This window comes from Pan troglodytes, chromosome 19, assembly GCF_028858775.2.
Source record: "Pan troglodytes isolate AG18354 chromosome 19, NHGRI_mPanTro3-v2.0_pri, whole genome shotgun sequence".
Taxonomy (NCBI): domain Eukaryota; kingdom Metazoa; phylum Chordata; class Mammalia; order Primates; family Hominidae; genus Pan; species Pan troglodytes.
Genome location: NC_072417.2, coordinates 83,978,536 through 83,995,549, shown reverse-complemented (window position 1 = coordinate 83,995,549; position 17,014 = coordinate 83,978,536). Strand labels below are relative to the sequence as shown.

The following is a 17,014-nucleotide window of genomic DNA, read 5'->3' as shown; positions in this document are numbered from 1 at the left end:
GGTTTGAGAATTGAAAATGTAAAATTCTGCAATTCTTCTTACGGCATTCAGTTTATAATAGTTTCTTTGGAAATAAAGGCTTTCCAGATCTGTAAAATGAAAACTTTTTTTTTTTTTTTTTACATATTACAGTCTTTATTTTAAAAAACACAGATGTCCAAAACTCATCTCAGACCCAGAATTTTCACCTCTCGAACAGTACCCTAATAGTACTCATCACACGCATTGAAATTTCACATAGTCTGTGTTTTCTTACTTCAGTTATGGAGAGTTAGTAAGCCTCTTTCCCATGGGTCCCTAACATGATGCACAAATACCTATGGATTTTTTATTGCATTTCATCATCAGTATTTGTTTTGTGTTCGTGATTTCAACTAGAAGCACATTAACTGGGCTAGGACTCTTTCAGCAAATACTCACCTATGTATTCATTCAAGGATTTTCTAGGCCCCGTTCATCTTAGTTCTGGGAAATATAGGTACTTAAATTATTATCAACAGAGTATCATCATACCTGTTCCATTGTAACCATTTACCAAGGATTTCTTAAATGAATAAAGGAGAAAAATACATGCATTCCTCACTTGCCACAAGTGCTTTCTGGACAGCTGTTGCTCCAGCATATTCAATAGAAGGCCTGGAACATGATAGATTATTTTGAATATTGCTTGAATAATGTCAAATAAATGAAGAACAAATTAATTAAGAAACTTTCAAGTCAAAAGACCTCTTTTAATCCTTGAAGAATTTGTCTTTCCTAATTTTCATTCTCTTTCTCCTTTTTCTTTTTCATCACCCTTGTTGTCTGTATCGTTTGTGTTGGCTCCATGCTCAGTATCAGCCTCATATTTATCAGCAAACATTCACTGAAGGCTTACCATTTTGTTCAATTAGAGTTTTTCAAATCAAATATATTGATGTCATTGTCCCTGCTCTACTTTGCTATGAAAAGGAAGTGTCTGGTTACCATTGTAAATTCCACTGGGCATTTGATCGCTAACACATAACCCTGAACGTTTTCTCTCTGACCATTTCTCTGCTCTAAAGCAGATCATTAAATTGCTCCCAGGCAGAAAGAACAGGACCAGAACAGCAGGGCACTTTTGTAACAAGACCTTGTAAATTGAAAGCCCTAGATACTTTTCCCACTGTGAGAACCCGCTGAGACTGGTTCCTTTTAACATTGCATTAATAGGCCCTTCAGACCCACTTAATTAAAGACAGTATATCTAGGCAGACTTTCATCGCTTAGAAGGATCATGTGCATGGCAACTCTTAAAAACCAGCACTTATCTTTAAGGTCATTTTATTCTATTGAAACGTACATCGGTCCCATATTTTTGTTACTTTCCATGTCTTCTGAAAAACATAGTTTCTATCTTACGTATAGGACCATGGACCTGTAATGGGCTGTATTAAGAAATCAATCATGCCCTTGAATTTATACATGTTTTTCCATAACAAAGTCAGATGTGAGGGCCTTCTAGCTGTGATTAACCAAGTCCATTTGTTAAATCCCTGCTGGTTAAAGGAAAGGCTTATAATTGCAAATATCATGGCCATACAGTTACAAACTGGGAGCCTGCTGGGAAATGCAGACCTTAATGTAGAGGTGTCATTAAAACCTCCAAGTCAGTCAAGGTAGTTAATCACTCAATTAGACTCTCATTATCATCTGCCCTGCATCAAAAAGGCTTCCCGCAGTCAAGGAGGGGTTGTAACCAGTCACTCTGACAGGTGATCCCCTCCTCAAATACAATGGCTACAATAGGCCTTGGAGGAGTTATCAGCATGATGTGGCCTGTATCTAAGCTGAAACAGATGCCCATGGGAGTTTGGACAGCCCTAACTGAGGAGATCAAAGACAGGGAAACAGCTGATCCCAGACTGGCTGGTGTCAGCCTGGTGATTCCTCTGTCAAAGGCAGGCAGATGGAGAATCAACTTATTGATTGCTGGCCTTGCTGTTCGTCCTGGAATTAAAGGTCTGGCCTGGGGGAATATTCAGGAGGAATGTCTGTCTTTAGAGGCCATGGTAGCACAGATATTAACAATCGCAAGCCCTTGCTTCGCAAAAAAAAAAAAAAAACCTGCTCGAGAAAATTGGGGGTAAAATTAACATTTTCCCACCACACTGTGGCAGGCAAAGAAGAGAAAAAAACAGCAATTGGTATAGCCCAGATCTATTGAAATATTTTCCAAATACAGAGTTGGTCTTTTACGGTGGAATAATTTACTGGGGAGCCCAGTAACTAATTGACAATTCCATGGGGCAATTAACATAATAAATGGAACGTTGCTGAATGTGTAACCAACCATGTTCTCCAAAATATTTAAGCCATGCTGAAATAGGGGTGTGTATATTGTCCTGACATAATATTTTAACCTTTTTCCTAAAGGGTCAAATACACCAAAGTTAATTACTTAATGCAAGGAAAGTCTCCAAGGGAAAAGTACAGATGGATTTCAGGATATTCCAAAGAGAATTTGGCAAATTGGTCTTTACTTGCTACTAATTTTAGTAAGTCAAGTAAAAACTATCTTCTACTGCTACTATCTTGAAGATAAATTATCTTAAGGTTCACAGTACAGTAGAGTAGAAAGGTGTGATCTTTTCTTTGCCATCACAAGGGTCACGGCCACACTTTTGTAACAAAAGACAGATTAACAAGAGAAAAACATAGCAAATTTTTTAATCAAGGTTTTATCTGACATGAGAATCTTTAGACATGAAGACTCAAAGACCCAAGGGAAAACAATCTATGTATTTTTTATTTTTTAAGTATTGATAATACTTTAGTGTTTAGAATGGCTATTTTCCCTAAATTCCTTTTTTTAAATGATACTTTAAGTTCTGGGATACATGTGCTCAATGTGCAGGTTTATTACTGAGGCATACATGTGCCATGGTGGTTTGCTGCACCTATCAACCCGTCATTCAGGTTTTAAGCCCCGCATATATTAGGTATTTGTCCTAATGCTCTCCCTCCCTTGCCCCCCACCCCCTGACAGGCCCCAGTGTGTGATGTTCCCCTCCCTGTGTCTGTGTGTTCTCATTGTTCAATTCCCACTTATGAGTGAGAACATGTGGTGTTTGGTTTTCTGTTCCTGTGTTAGTTTGCTGAGGATGATGGTTTCCAGCTTCATCCATGTCCCTGCAAAGGACATGAACTCATTCTTTTTTATGGCTGCATAGTATTCCATGGTGTATATGTGCCATATTTTATTTATCCAGTCTATCATTGATGGGCATTTGGGTTGGTTCCAAGTCTTTGCTATTGTAAATAGTGCTGCAGTAAATATACATGTAGATATGTCTTTATAGTAGAATGATTTATAATCCTTTGGGTATATACCCAGTAATGGGATTGCTGGGTCAAATGGTATCTTTATGTTTAGGTTTGATGCAGAATGGACAGTCGTGTGAAATTGTGATTGGACAAAAATGGAATGATCTAACAGGAATAGACTGAGAGGGGAAAGCAAGCAAGCCCTGTCTGTTCAGATTCTTTATGGCCTTTCTGTGTGACCTTCCTTCTCCCAGGTATAGGGCAGAACCCCTTCTTCAATGATGGTCTCATGATGTACCTTCAGACAAGATAGGTGAGAGAATTTCTTACGGACAGCCCTTACAGAGAAAGGCAACAGAAGGTTAGAGCAATATTTCTAGGTTTTATGGCTGGCTCTGGGGGATAGGGGTTCTGGTTTCTCTGACCTGCCTTAGGGAACAGGAATTCTAGGTTTTTGGGCTGGCTTGAGGAAGGAAGGGAAACAGGAGAAAGAAGAGCAGGAGAAGATCAGAACCAGACTTTGCTTCTGAGGCCCTTCCAATGTCCTTCAGTTCAAAGTTCTCATCATACCAAAGCGCCATGCTTTGGGGTATCATTTATTGATCCCTAACCGTACTTATTTATCCATTCAAAAAATGAGTTCTCTGCATGTGCTAAACCCCTGTAGTAATTAAATCACATTATTTCACTGTTAATGAAGTTTATAATTTAACTTTTTAAAGATACACTTATGGAAACAGTTTCTCCACTTCTTAATGTGAGTCTTTTTCCCATAGAATTTAACTCCCTAATGGACTATCCTGATAAACAGGCTCAGTTAGTTGCAATTTTACCTTCCCTGCCCGTCTTTAAGATACTGTTTTTTTCCAAGTATTCCTTTAACACTTTCAATTATTTACGCTAAAAAATGTTTTTAAGAACATCTGTCAAACCAAGCACTCAAGGGATTCTTTTGCACATGTGTTGTGTTTTGCAAAATAAAGCCTACTGTCAATAAGTTTGGAAAATGCTAATTTGTTTTTAATAAACTTTCAATTTAGAATATCTTTAGAGTTGCAAAAAAAAAAAAAAAAGGAAGGAAAGATAGCACAGAGTGCCCTTATACCTCACATGCTGTTTCCTCTCTTATTAACATCTCACATTAATATGGTAAGTTTGTCACCATTAATGAACCGACATTGATAGATTACTATTAACTAAAGTACATCATTTATTCAGGTTTTTCTCACTTCTTACTAAAGTTATTCTTTTGATACTAGGATTCCGTTCAATACATCATACCACATTTAGTTATTATGACTCCTAAGGAACATCTTGTCTGTGGCAGGTTCTTGGATCTTTTTTGTTTTTGATGACCTTGATAGTTTTGAGTATTACAGATGGTATTTTGTAGAATGCTGCTTTATTGGTATTTGTTGGAAATTTTTGTTTGTTTATTTAAATTATTAGACTGGGGTTATGAGTTTTTAGGAGGAAGACTACAGAGGTAAAGTGTCATTTACATTACACCATCTCAAGGATGCATCTTATCAACATAACTTATCTCTGTGGATGTTAGCTTTGATTACCTGGGTGAGATAGTGTTTGTCAGATTTCTCCGCCATAAAGTTATTCTTTTACTCCCTGTCTGTACTGTTCTCTTTACAGCAAAGTGAACATAGGCAGCCTAAACATAAGAAGTGAGGAGTTAGGCCCCACTTCCCTGAGGGCAGCGTATCTCCATAAATTATTTGAAATCCTTCTGTGTGGGAGATTTTTCTATTCTCCTGCATTTATTTATGTATAAAATAATTAATTGATACCAGTATGCACTCATGGATTTTTCTTTTATACTTTGTGATACAATCCAACACTATCAACTATTATGTAGGATTTATAGAAAGTTCCTTCTGCCTTTGGTTTCATGGATTCAACTCATTTCCAAAATTAATTAATGAAGTCAGCACTTTTATCCTCCACCTTCTTGAGTAAGGTTGTTTCATACATTTGTAATTTAGTCAGGTTACATTCTGGGATCCTGCAGCTTCCTAAAATAATTTCTTTAAAGATCATTATTTTGTAATACAGTAAGGTTACATTTTGGGATCCTCCAGCTCCCTAAAATAATTTCTTTAAGGATCATTATTTGTGCTGAAAAGGTCTGTGGATTTTCACAAGTGTTTAGTGTGCTATGTCCACAATCACAATATTATATAGAATTGTTTCACGACCTTAAAAGTTCAAGTCTCAAAACTGAAGAACTTGGAGTCCAATATTTGAAGGCAGAAAACATCCAGCACAGGACAAAGATATATATCTATAGATAGATAGATAGATAGATAGATAGATAGATAGATAGATAGAGATATATATATATGTGTGTGTGTGTGTGTGTGTGCGTGTGTGTAGAGAGAGAGAGAGAGAGATCTGTCCTATTCTGTCCCTCTAGAGAACCCTAATACACAAATAAATTATGTACTTTTAGGTTTTCTTATAATCTCAGAAACATGTTATCTTTATTTCTGATAAATATTTAATTGTGAGAGTTACTGAAATTACTTTTTTTCTCTTTGAGGGTGGCAATTTTATTACTTTTCTCTAACAGCTAGTCAGTTAGCTTTCTATTTGTTTATTTTTAAATGACAGATAAAATTGTTTGCATTTATCATGTATAACCTTGTTCTGAAGTATATGCATAAGTACTTTAAAATTACTTTTATATATCCAGTATCCCATAGCTTCTTTTTATGTGGTAAAATGAATTTTTAATTGATTTAGTGTTTTTGCATAACATAGGATTTGCATTTAAAATACAAAGATAAAAATAAAAAACAAAACACACAAGTCCTGTAATTGAGGAACTTATATTGTTATTGCAGAGAAAAAATATTTTCAGGTATTGATCAAATAATAGTTTATAATAATGCATTAAATAATTGATAAAGACTGGAAAATGCTTCAGGAATTTTGAAATATTACTTAACCAAAGAATTCTCTCTTTGAAACATTCAGACAAAAAAGCAAGGCAGAACCGCATTGGCTATAAAGGGTAGAAAATTGGGGACATGCAAATTTGCCTTTACCCTCCTTTTTACCTCACTTCTCTTCCACCAATTATAGCTCAAAATGTGATTCTAAGGTATATATAAGTCTTTGAGGAACTAATTCCCAAATCTCTGTCATCTATAGGTATTTGGGGAAGGTATTGCAAAATGCAGACTAAAATGTGTTGGAAAGGTTCTATCAGAGCAGTTGAAATTTGTGTTTTTACCTTAAGGTTTGAGTAGTATTTGGGTAGATGAGCAGATGAATCCAGAAATGCTTAGAAGTGAAACTGACAGTATTAGCAAAAGCAGGAAACATGAGTTTGGCAAAATGTAATACAAACAGAAGACAATGCAAGATGCCTGGTTTAGGAAGTTTCATTACTGGGAATGCTGAACTGGAATTAAATTCTGGAGAATTCAAATGTAGTCAGTTTAAAATGGAAGAAATTCTTAAATTATCAAATACAATATATTTTAAATTGGTTAATCTAGTAGTGATTTGTAGTAGTCATTAAAAATATGAGAGACTGGACATGGTGGCTCATGCCTGTAATCCCAGCACTTTGGGAGGCCAAGACAGGAGGATTGCTTGAGCCCAGAAGTTAGACACCCACCTGGGGAATAGAGTGAGACCCAATCTCTACAAAATACTAAAAAAAAAAAAAAAAATTAGCTGGGCATGGTGGCACACACCTACAGTTCCAGCTACGTGGGAGGCTGAGGTAGGAGGACTCCTTCAGCCTGGGGAGATCAAGGCTGCAGTAAGCTGTGATCACGCCACTGCACCCCGGCTGGGGAAACAGAGCAAGACTCTGTCTCAAAAAAAGAAAAAAGGGAAAAGAAATATAAAAGACTAGATCCCCAAATCCTCTGAGAAGAATGAATTGTGGATTTCTGTTGAGTTCCTGGCGAGCATTTCTTTCTTAGGGTTTTAACTGTCCACTATGCCATTTAGTCCTGGGGTCACTTCAATTTTGTGACCTTTTCCTAAGGCCCGAATGAGACCCAAAACCGATCTATTAAGAAGCCCTATTCCTCTAGTCAGAATAATTTTATTTAATTATGGACACATGCCCCATGCTATTCTCCCCTGGCAATATTCTGACATTGGAGACAACAATCTCTTACTTGTAACAGTGCTGAAAGAATGGGAAGACAAGCTGTTGGCCAGCCATGATGAAGAAAGTTGGCCGGGCCTGGTGGCTCACGCCTGTAATCGCAACACTGTGGGAGGCCGAGGTGGGTAAATCACCCGAGGTCAGGAGTTCGAGAGCAGCCTGGCCAACATGGTAAAACCCCATCTCTACTAAAAATAAAAACATAAAAAATAAAAAAAATTAGGGGCATGGTGGCAGGTGCCTGTAATCCTAGCTACTCAGGAGGCTGCGGCAGGAAAATCGCTTGAACTCGGGAGGTGGAGGTTGCAGTGAGCTGAGATTGCACCATTGCACCCTAGCCTTGGCAACAAGAGTGGAACCCCGTCTCAAAAAACGAAAAAAGAAACTTAACTGTAGTGGGAGGGAATGAGGTTAATAACTGAGATTATCCCACAGGTGAAAAGAATAAAGAGAGAAAAAAAACCTTGATGAAATAGTTTGGGTGTTGAGACCCAGCTGAGCCTGAAGTCATTCCATATCAATACTTTTTTTAAAAGCCGTTTTTAATTTTTATTTTTTAACTAGTCTAAATTGGGTTATGCCACTTTAAATTGGTTTGCTGGGTTTAGGCTGGTAACTGCAATAACAACCTAATAGTTATTTACTCAGCACCAACTCTGACAGCTACTGTAGTAGAAACTGTCAAATAATTTATTCTAAACTTATAATTTTATTTAAACTTTATAACACCCATCATAAAAACTAAATAAGATGTCATGTGTTTTTCTTCATTTATAAAAAAGGACAATAAAATCAAGAGAGTTTGAACAACTCCTCCAAATTTGCAAAACTAGTACCTGGAAATTCAGGGACATGAACCCGTATCTGAGTGTAACCAAATTCTATGAGTTTTTTTAGAGTACACGGTTTTGCCTCTGGGAAGCAGAAAGGAAAGTTGATCTAAGAGACTTTGTCAAGAACAGTAAATAAATGATGGGATCCAGTGACTGCTGAACATGAAGAGTAAAAAAAAAAAAAAAAAAAAAAAAAAGAAGGTTTAGGAATCAAAGAAAATGACATTTAAATCGAAGATATTTAGAAAACTGAAAATCAAGTAGGCTTTTTGGAGAATAGGATAGGATCAATTCAATTTGAAGTATGTGGAGTTTCAAGCAATGGTAGAACATTTAAGCGGAAGTGGCCATGAGAAAGTAGAGACACAAGAGTGAAGTTCAAATGAACGTGAGAATTAAAGAAGAGCAGACTAATAACCTTGGTGTGGGGAAAGCAAACTTGTAATTCACTGATCCCTTCTTATTGCTAGAGCTGGTGAGAAGGCTGTCTCTTGCCTTCTATGAGAACCTGGGGCAGCCGGTAGCTATTTCTCCAGCTGAATTCAGACCACCACTCTACAATTGAAGATAATGAGGCAACACATAAACAGAGCTGATGGATGGAAGAGGAAGATGACTGTTCAGAAATGCTCAATTAAAAAGAAATCCAGTCCTGTGTTGCAATGTTTATTAAAATGCTGTGGAAACCACAGCTGAGAAGTCCAGGCAAATTTTAAGTAGTTGAACTCACTGAATAATTATAAGAGTCTTAGGCCTTTCTTCCCTTCCTTTTTCCATGCCGCAAAGTGCTCCAGGGCCACCTTATTCTACGGGTATTGTTTTCCATAATGAGCAAGGTTTCTTAGCACAATAATTTTAAGAGAAATATTTAGTAACTGGAAATTAAGAGTTTTTTTAAACTCTTAAAACTCTTATTTTGATATTTAAATATTTCTTGTCAAGGTTTTCTAATTTAAGAGCTTAGAACGGAAATTAATAAATGCTAATATTCCTCAAATGAATCCATTCAGTGGTTCATTTATTCATTCATTCTTTTCCTAAGCTTGCATATTTGTGTGCTTTATGTAAAGATTTGATTAAAAATGTGTAATAATTTATGAAAATGTTAATATATGATACATGTTAATATATAAAGAAAATATAATTAACAAATTTTGTTTTCCAATAAGTGAAACAAACAAGTATTTGCTCATAGCACATTCTTACCTCAGTTGAAATTGAATCTACTACAATTGTTGAAAGTAATGAAATTATCAACATGTAGGAAAAATGTCTTTACTCCCATAGCCCCAATTCATTACAATTAAAATAAAGGACATTGATAACAGACACTCAAAATCCAAGGTTATCTCCTTTACAGTATTTGAATCCATTTATTTATGCTTCATGCATTAAAACCCCTAATAATAATAATTCTTTGCTTCCTTTTTTTTTCTTTTTGGTACAGAAAGATGTACCTGTTGTAATTGAATGCGAGGAACTGTAAAGGATATGAATCTGTGAAGAGTCCTTCCCAACCGAGCCATTAAATACTAATTTTCAGTTGGAATAGAAAAGTAAATACTATAAACTCTGTTTTAATGACATTTAAATCAATTTTAACTGAGTTATTTATTTAAAATATATACAAATGGCATTTCAACTATTCTACAGAAATCAATTTCAGTCACTCATTCACTTTTTCCATTTATAGCTGCCCCTGATTGTTTGGTCTTCTCTCTTTAGTCCTTTTGCAAATGGCTTGTTTTGAAAACATCTTCAGTAACTTTTTAATGTACTCCTCTATCCATCTATTCAAAACAAAAGAAAATAGAACAATACCTTGCAAAGTTGGGAAACTTAATAACATTAGCAAACTACCTATCATATGCTCTAGAATCTATCATGCAATTGTTAAATGATATTATCTTTAATAATAATTATTATTAATAACAAGTACATTATACAAATTGAATAAAATGCCTGCACAGTGTCTGTGTGTTTATTTGGTCCTGGAATGCAGGGATCAACATAAGTATCTGGGAAGAACCACTAGAACCGTGTCTGAAAGTATATACGGCAAGGCATAGTGGTTGAGAGCAAAGGTTTCAGATTTCAGCTGACTTGGTCTAAATGCTGTTTCTTCTGTTTACTGAGCTGGATGACAGTGGGCAGGTTGATCTTCCTGTACCCCATTTTCTTCAACTGTAAAATGGCCAATAATAATACCATCTCTTAAGGACTCTTAGAGGATTAAATTACTTAATATATGTAAAATCCTTAGAAGAATAGCTGGCAGAGAATGAATGCTACATCGCTATTTTTGAGTGCTTTTATATTAATGTGGCATTCTGAAAGTATCAAGTCATCTTCCTAATCGTCATTATTTGCTCTTGGCTTATGACAGCAGAATATGTAAACCTTTTACCTTTAAAACTCCAGCAGAGTTTGCCACTAACCATTATTTTTCTTTTCTCTCACTAATGGTAAGAAATACATGCTAAACGCAGTGGCCATGGGAGTGCAGAAGGAGCACGGAGCTTGTTTTAAGCCAGGACTCCCTGCTGGAGTACATAGGAGAGGCCCAGACGGGGGCAGCTGTCGAGGCAGTGATGTATGACAAATGACTTGCTGCTGCAATGGATCATCAGAGGCTGGCTACACTGGTGACATGTCACAGTCATACATCATCAGAGCAGTGCCTGGCAGGAGCAGCAGCCTGAAAACCACCCTGCCCCATAAATTTTAATACAGCCAAATAAAAAAGCTGTACTTTTCTTTTCTTCTAAATTAAAGATTGACACTCAGGAAAGGAGGGACAGAGGACTCTTTCATATGACCAGGTTGCTTTCCAAGACCCCAGAGGCACTGAGGTCCTCTATTAATATGCACTGTCATCAATGCTCCACAATAAATGAAAAACAAAACAAAACAAAACCAAAACCCCAGGTACCTTAGTTTGACTCAACCAGACTGGACCCAATGTATGACTTCCTGGCACAGTCTGCCCTGTGAGGTAGAGACATCCTATATTACTCTATGGAAAACTGTTAGAAGCAGTGAGTTGCGTTGTTACTGATTACTTGCCTGTAGTCAGCCGATGAGAGTGCATTAAAGTTTGCTATAATCTGTGAGGCATGCTGAGCAGTTTAGATCTCAGCGGAGGTGGATATAGCTAGTCCACTAAACAGCTTTGATAAGTTTTTACCAAAATAGCAATTTCCTTACTAGGTTTTAGGATACAACCGTGAATGAAGCATTCCAGTAGCTTGCTTTTCAGTTGGGTTTAAGAGGAGATACTAAAAATGAACAAAAAATGAGTAAGATATGAATTCCAACTATTGATAAGAAACAAAAATAGGGTGATAAAGAAATAAAAATAGGGTGATGAGATAGAGATCAGGTGTCCGCTTTAACTAAAGTGGTCAGGAAAGGTATCCCTAAAAAGGTTAGCTATGATTTGAGACCTCAATGAGAAGAAGCAGGCAGCCAAGGAAATTTCAGATAATGAAGTGCCCCAGGCAGAGAAATGGCAAATGCAAAGTCCAGAGACAATAATGGATATGCCAAATTTAAATCAGAAGGGAGACACTGTAGCATATGCATAACAAACGTGGGAAGAATTGAGATAGTAGAGGACAGATGGGTAGACAAGTTTCAGTTCATCCAGTGTCTTGTAAGCCATACTGAGGAGTCTGGATAATCTGATTGTAAACAATTAGAAGGATTTTTTTTGTGTGTTTTTTTGTTTGTTTGTTTTTTTGTTTTTTTTTTTTGAGATGGAGTCTCACTCTGTCACCCAGGCTGGAGTGCAATGGCACTATCTAGGCTCACTGCAACCTCCACCTCCCAGGTTCAAGCGATTCTCCTGCCTCAGCCTCCTCAGTAGCTGAGACTACAGGCATGTGCCACCACGTCCAGCTAATTTTTGTATTTTTAGTAGAGACGGGTTTTCACCATGTTGGTCAGGATGATCTTGATCCCTTGACCTCCTGATCCACCCGCCTCGGCCTCACAAAGTGCTGGGATTACAGGCGTAAGCCACTATGCCCAGCCAATTAGAAGATTTTAAGCAGGGTAAGGATGTGAGAACACTCCCAATTTGGAAAGAAAAAAAATATTCTTGTTGCTATGTGAAGAGAATGTTGAGATGGGTAGCATTGAAGGCAGCGGTAGCAAGACCAAAGGTGGACAGACTAGTTAGAAAGCTTAACTAGCATAACTGGATAAGTCACAATAATCCAGGTAACAGATGACTGACCTTGTGCAGCAATTTTAGCAGTATGATGATAGAAAGTGTTTGGATTTACAAAATATTTTGGAGGCAGAGGCGATGTGACTCATTCATGGAGTAGATGTTTTGCATGACGAAGGGAACAGAACCAGGGAAATGTCTTTAGATTCTACTTCTACATGACAAAGTGGTGGTAATGTTGTTTACTAAAATGTCTAAAAAACTTTGGAAGAACCTTCTGAGTGAAAATGAATATGTTGCTTTTTGATGGCATTCTGTTGAGATGGAAATTCAGTATCCTAGCAGAATTCTCAAGTACGTAGTCGGATAGAGGACTTTGGAGCTCAGGGGACAGGTCTGGAGATCAAAATTTGAGATTCTTTATCCTGAGATTTAGGTAAAGCTGTAAAAGAGAGGAAGGCATGAGGAGGGAGCTCTGGGACATTCTGATATGTTGAGATTTGGTAAGGGAGAAGGGGCAAATAAAAGAGAGGAAGAAAGGGTGACAAGAAGAGGTAGAAAATCAAGCAAGGTGAGTGTTGGGGTTGAAAAAAACCTAGAGAACAAAGAGTTTCAGGAAGGAGGGACTGGTCATCTGCTGCTGGGCCACTGACGTTAAAAGGTAATTTAGAATGAACATGGAGAATGAACATCATCTTCCAAAGGATGAATTTTGTCAGTAACATTATTATGAGAAATGTTTATAGTGTGATGGTAATGAAAGTCCAAAGTGGCAAATCTGAGCACAGGAGAGAAGCTGAGGAAGTAGGAATCAGACTATAGACAACTCTTTGGATGGCCGTTTCTAGCAAATGAAATGGAGAAATGAAATAGTAACTGAAGGTAGATGTTGGAGTTTATGAAATTTCTTTTAAAGGTGGGTGATATTAAGGCATATTTGAGTAAGGGAGGAGACCACCCCTCATATTGTCTTATGCCCAATTTCTGCCTCCAAAGAAAGAAGAAGTAAAAACGAAAAGGCAGAAATGAAATCCACAAGCAGATAGCCCAGTGCCACACCCTGGGCCTGGTAGTTAAAGATCGACCCCTTACCTAATCGGTTATGTTATCTATAGATTACAGACATTGTATAGAAAAGCACTGTGAAAATCCCTGTCCTGTTCTGTTCTAATTGCCAGTGCATGCAGCCCCCGGTCACGTACCCCCTGCTTGCTCAATCGATCACGACCCTCTCACACGGACCCACTTAGAGTTGTGAGCCCTTAAAAGGGACAGGAATTGCTTACTTGGGGAGCTTGGTTGTTGGAGATGTGAGTCTTGCCGAAGCTCCCGGCTAAATGAAGCCCTTCCTTCCTTAACTCGGTGTCTGAGGGGTTTTGTCTACAACTTGTCCTGCTACATGAGTACTAATGTAAATGAACCATTAGAAGGTGAGACAGAAGTAAAAGGAGGGAGTTCTAGGAGTGAGGTCCTAACAAGGTATGAAAGTATGGATCCAGAGTATCCATGCTCTTAGATAAGAGCAGAGAAAGTTCATAGATTTTAAAGAGAGAGATGACACAACATGTGATACAGTTGCAGGTAGTTTGGTGGATGAGGCTGTAATCAGATAAGGCACTGGATTGGATATATTTTATTAAATATGAATCAAATTTTCAGCTGAGAATGAGAAAAATTTCAGGAAAGAGACAGTGGAGAAATGTCACCTTTGAGAAGGGAAAATAATTAGATTAAAATGCTAAAATTGTCTGGAAACGTGAGAGGCTTCTCTGGGATTTGTGGTCATGAATTTGTTATGTGTGTTACTTCAAAGAGTATTCAGATTTTCAGACCTAGGCATTGAGTAAGTAATTGATTGGGTTAATTAGGGGTAGATATTGCCAACATTTCACTGAAGCACAGAGGAGCATAGGAATTCAGAGTATATGCAAGGGACTGGTTATAGTACTAGACCATGGAGGATGGTTGCTTAAAAAGGGAAATGAAGACTCAGATGCAAAGGGATTTGATGCATACAGAAAACATAATGCTTTTGATGGCTTGGAGATATGGGTGAATCAGTCAATTTCTGGAGTGAGAGAAGCAGAGTAAGTGAACTGACTAGTAGTAGATGAATGGTCAAAGCAGCAGGGTTTGAAATTAAGATTTTAGAATTGGTGTAGTTACTGGTGATTAAAAGTCTTGAGTGTGACCATGTGAGTCAATGGCTTTTTTAGTGAAATGAGAGAAGAAACATTGTAGAGTCTAAAGAAGCGAAGGAATTGGTGGGCTGTTGGTGATTCATTTAGATGGATATCAGAATTGTCAAGAATGATAGTAAACAAAGAGGTGAAAGGAAGACAGTAATTGAGATGCAAAATATCCACCTGCTAGGTCCTCCTGAATTCAGCGCTCCCTACACCTAGGGCCCAGATTATTCCACAGGGCTATCTGTTCCACCCCACACTTGGAGAAAGGACCAAAAAGTGCTTCAAAGAAGGGAAATTAAGAGCTGGGGCTCAAGCAGTTCCCTATCTGGGGTGTCATAGATGACACTTCTAAATCATTCCAAAGTGTGGAGGGCCTGAGGTCAGGGCTGGGATTGCAGGTACGTGCCACTATGCTTGGCTAATTTTTTTTTGTATTTTTAGTAGAGATGGGGGTTTTACCATGTTGGCCAGGCTGGTCTTGAACTCCTGACCTTGGGTGATCTGCTCGCCTCAGCCTCCCAAAGTACTGGGATTACAGGCGTGAGCCACCGCACGTGGCCAACATTTTAATTTTTTTTTTTTTATGAGAGGGATCACAGTAGGTAAACATCTTTCCTTTCCCGTAAAACACTGGCTTAATTCCTAAAGCAACATTTGCAGACTCATTTATTTCATAGATTTTTGAACCCAATTTGTTTTCGATTGGCAGTATTTCTTTAGGAGAGATCGAGCAGAGAAAGAAAAAGAAATACACGTTTGGGTGAGTAACAGAATTGAAACACACTGGATCCTTTGATAGGTGGGGAGCAGGATTTGTTCAGAGCCAAATCCCTCTAGAATTTTGAAAACAAGAAAAGAAACATTAAGGCATTCGAACCTTTTAACTTTAGAGTTGTAATTAATTTAGGACCATTAACATTATATGCGGAAACAACAAAATTCCCCCACAGCATCTCAATTCTTCAGTGGAAGCCTATCCAAAATAAATACTGCCCCTTGATACTGTACCATGAAATACATTTCTAAGAAATCCTTGGCACCTTTTCCCTGAATTTCCAACATGGTCTGCTAAAGAACAAGGTCATGCTTCTCTTCAGTGAAACCACATAGGTACTGCTTCAGGAAAAACAACGAAAAAAAAAAAAAAAAAACCCTGAAACTGCAGCCCCAGAGTGCGTTTTCCAGTCAATTATGAGGATGTATTAATGTGCTTTGTTTTTGTTTTTGTTTTTGTTTTTGAGATGGAGTCTTGCTCTGTCGCCCAGGCTGGAGTGCACTGGCATGATCTCGGCTCATTGCAAGCTCCGCCTCCCAGGTTCATGCCATTCTCCTGCCTCAGCCTCCCAAGTAGCTGGGACTACAGGCGCCCGCCACCACGCCCGGCTAATTTTTTTTTTGTATTTTTAGTGGAGACGGGGTTTCACCATGTTAGCCAGGATGGTCTCGACCTCCTGACCTCGTGATCCACCCATCTTGGCCTCCCAAAGTGCTGGGATTACAGGCGTGAGCCACTGCGCCCGGCCAATGGATTAATGTTTTTTATATTACCCAAAAGATGTTTGCGATAGCATCCGTAGCAAAGGGATTTCTCCCAGTATTTTAGAAGTATTTTTCTAATGATACTGCATCCTGATCTCTATTCTGTCTGTCTTTGTGTGTCTCTCCTTAGGTTTCTCCGTCTTGCTCTCTATTTCCCTCTCTGTCTGTCTCTCCTCCTGTTCAGCCAGTGTCTACAGAATTTGGAAACAAGATATTTCTGCAAACCAAGCAACAGATTCACCCACATTTCAGGATTTTAGAGCATTTATCTTAGCTCTGGATTATGATGTCATTTAAATAAATTATTTAACAACACTGACTCCATTGTTTTTCTTTTAATTTTCGGCAGAGATACGAATTAGGAAAACATTATTTATGGTAGAAGGAATTATGCAGATAAATGGTAAAAAGCATATATTAAGCATATAGATATGTTCCTTTTTTTAAAGGAAAATGTACAGATGTTTTGATATTATAATATAGACATAGACATAGAGAATCTGGATATTTGTTAATGATTCATGCCTCATAGCTCTTACAGCACTTTCTATAATGTTGGGGAATTTTAAGCCTTAGAAAACAGAATCTCTCTCCCTGACCATCTCCCACTCTCTTTTCACCTGTTTCTTTTTCTCCCCATGGCAGGAATCTTCCCTTACCTTTCCATCTTGGAGCTGGCCATAAAGAAATTATCTGACCCCCGTTGTCTGATTGTGGGTCATAAGACCCCCATTTCAGAAGGGGTCCTGCCCCATACCCTAGAGGAAGGAACAATGCACAGAGACCAAGAAGAATCAGAACAGACAGGACTTGCTGGGTTTCCCCACTCAGTCCGTTAGTGTAAGAT

At 37.9% G+C, this 17,014-nt stretch overlaps 1 long non-coding RNA gene across 1 annotated transcript in view; it reads left to right on the top strand.

Annotated features, from left to right (window-relative positions):
* LOC107969313 (uncharacterized) overlaps positions 1-10,817 on the top strand; it is a 178,356-nt gene extending 167,539 nt beyond the window's left edge. The window contains exon 3 of the long non-coding RNA XR_008540116.2: positions 10,736-10,817. This is a non-coding gene — a long non-coding RNA (uncharacterized LOC107969313). The remainder of the gene's footprint in view (positions 1-10,735) is intronic.
* Positions 10,818-17,014: the final 6,197 nt, after the last annotated feature.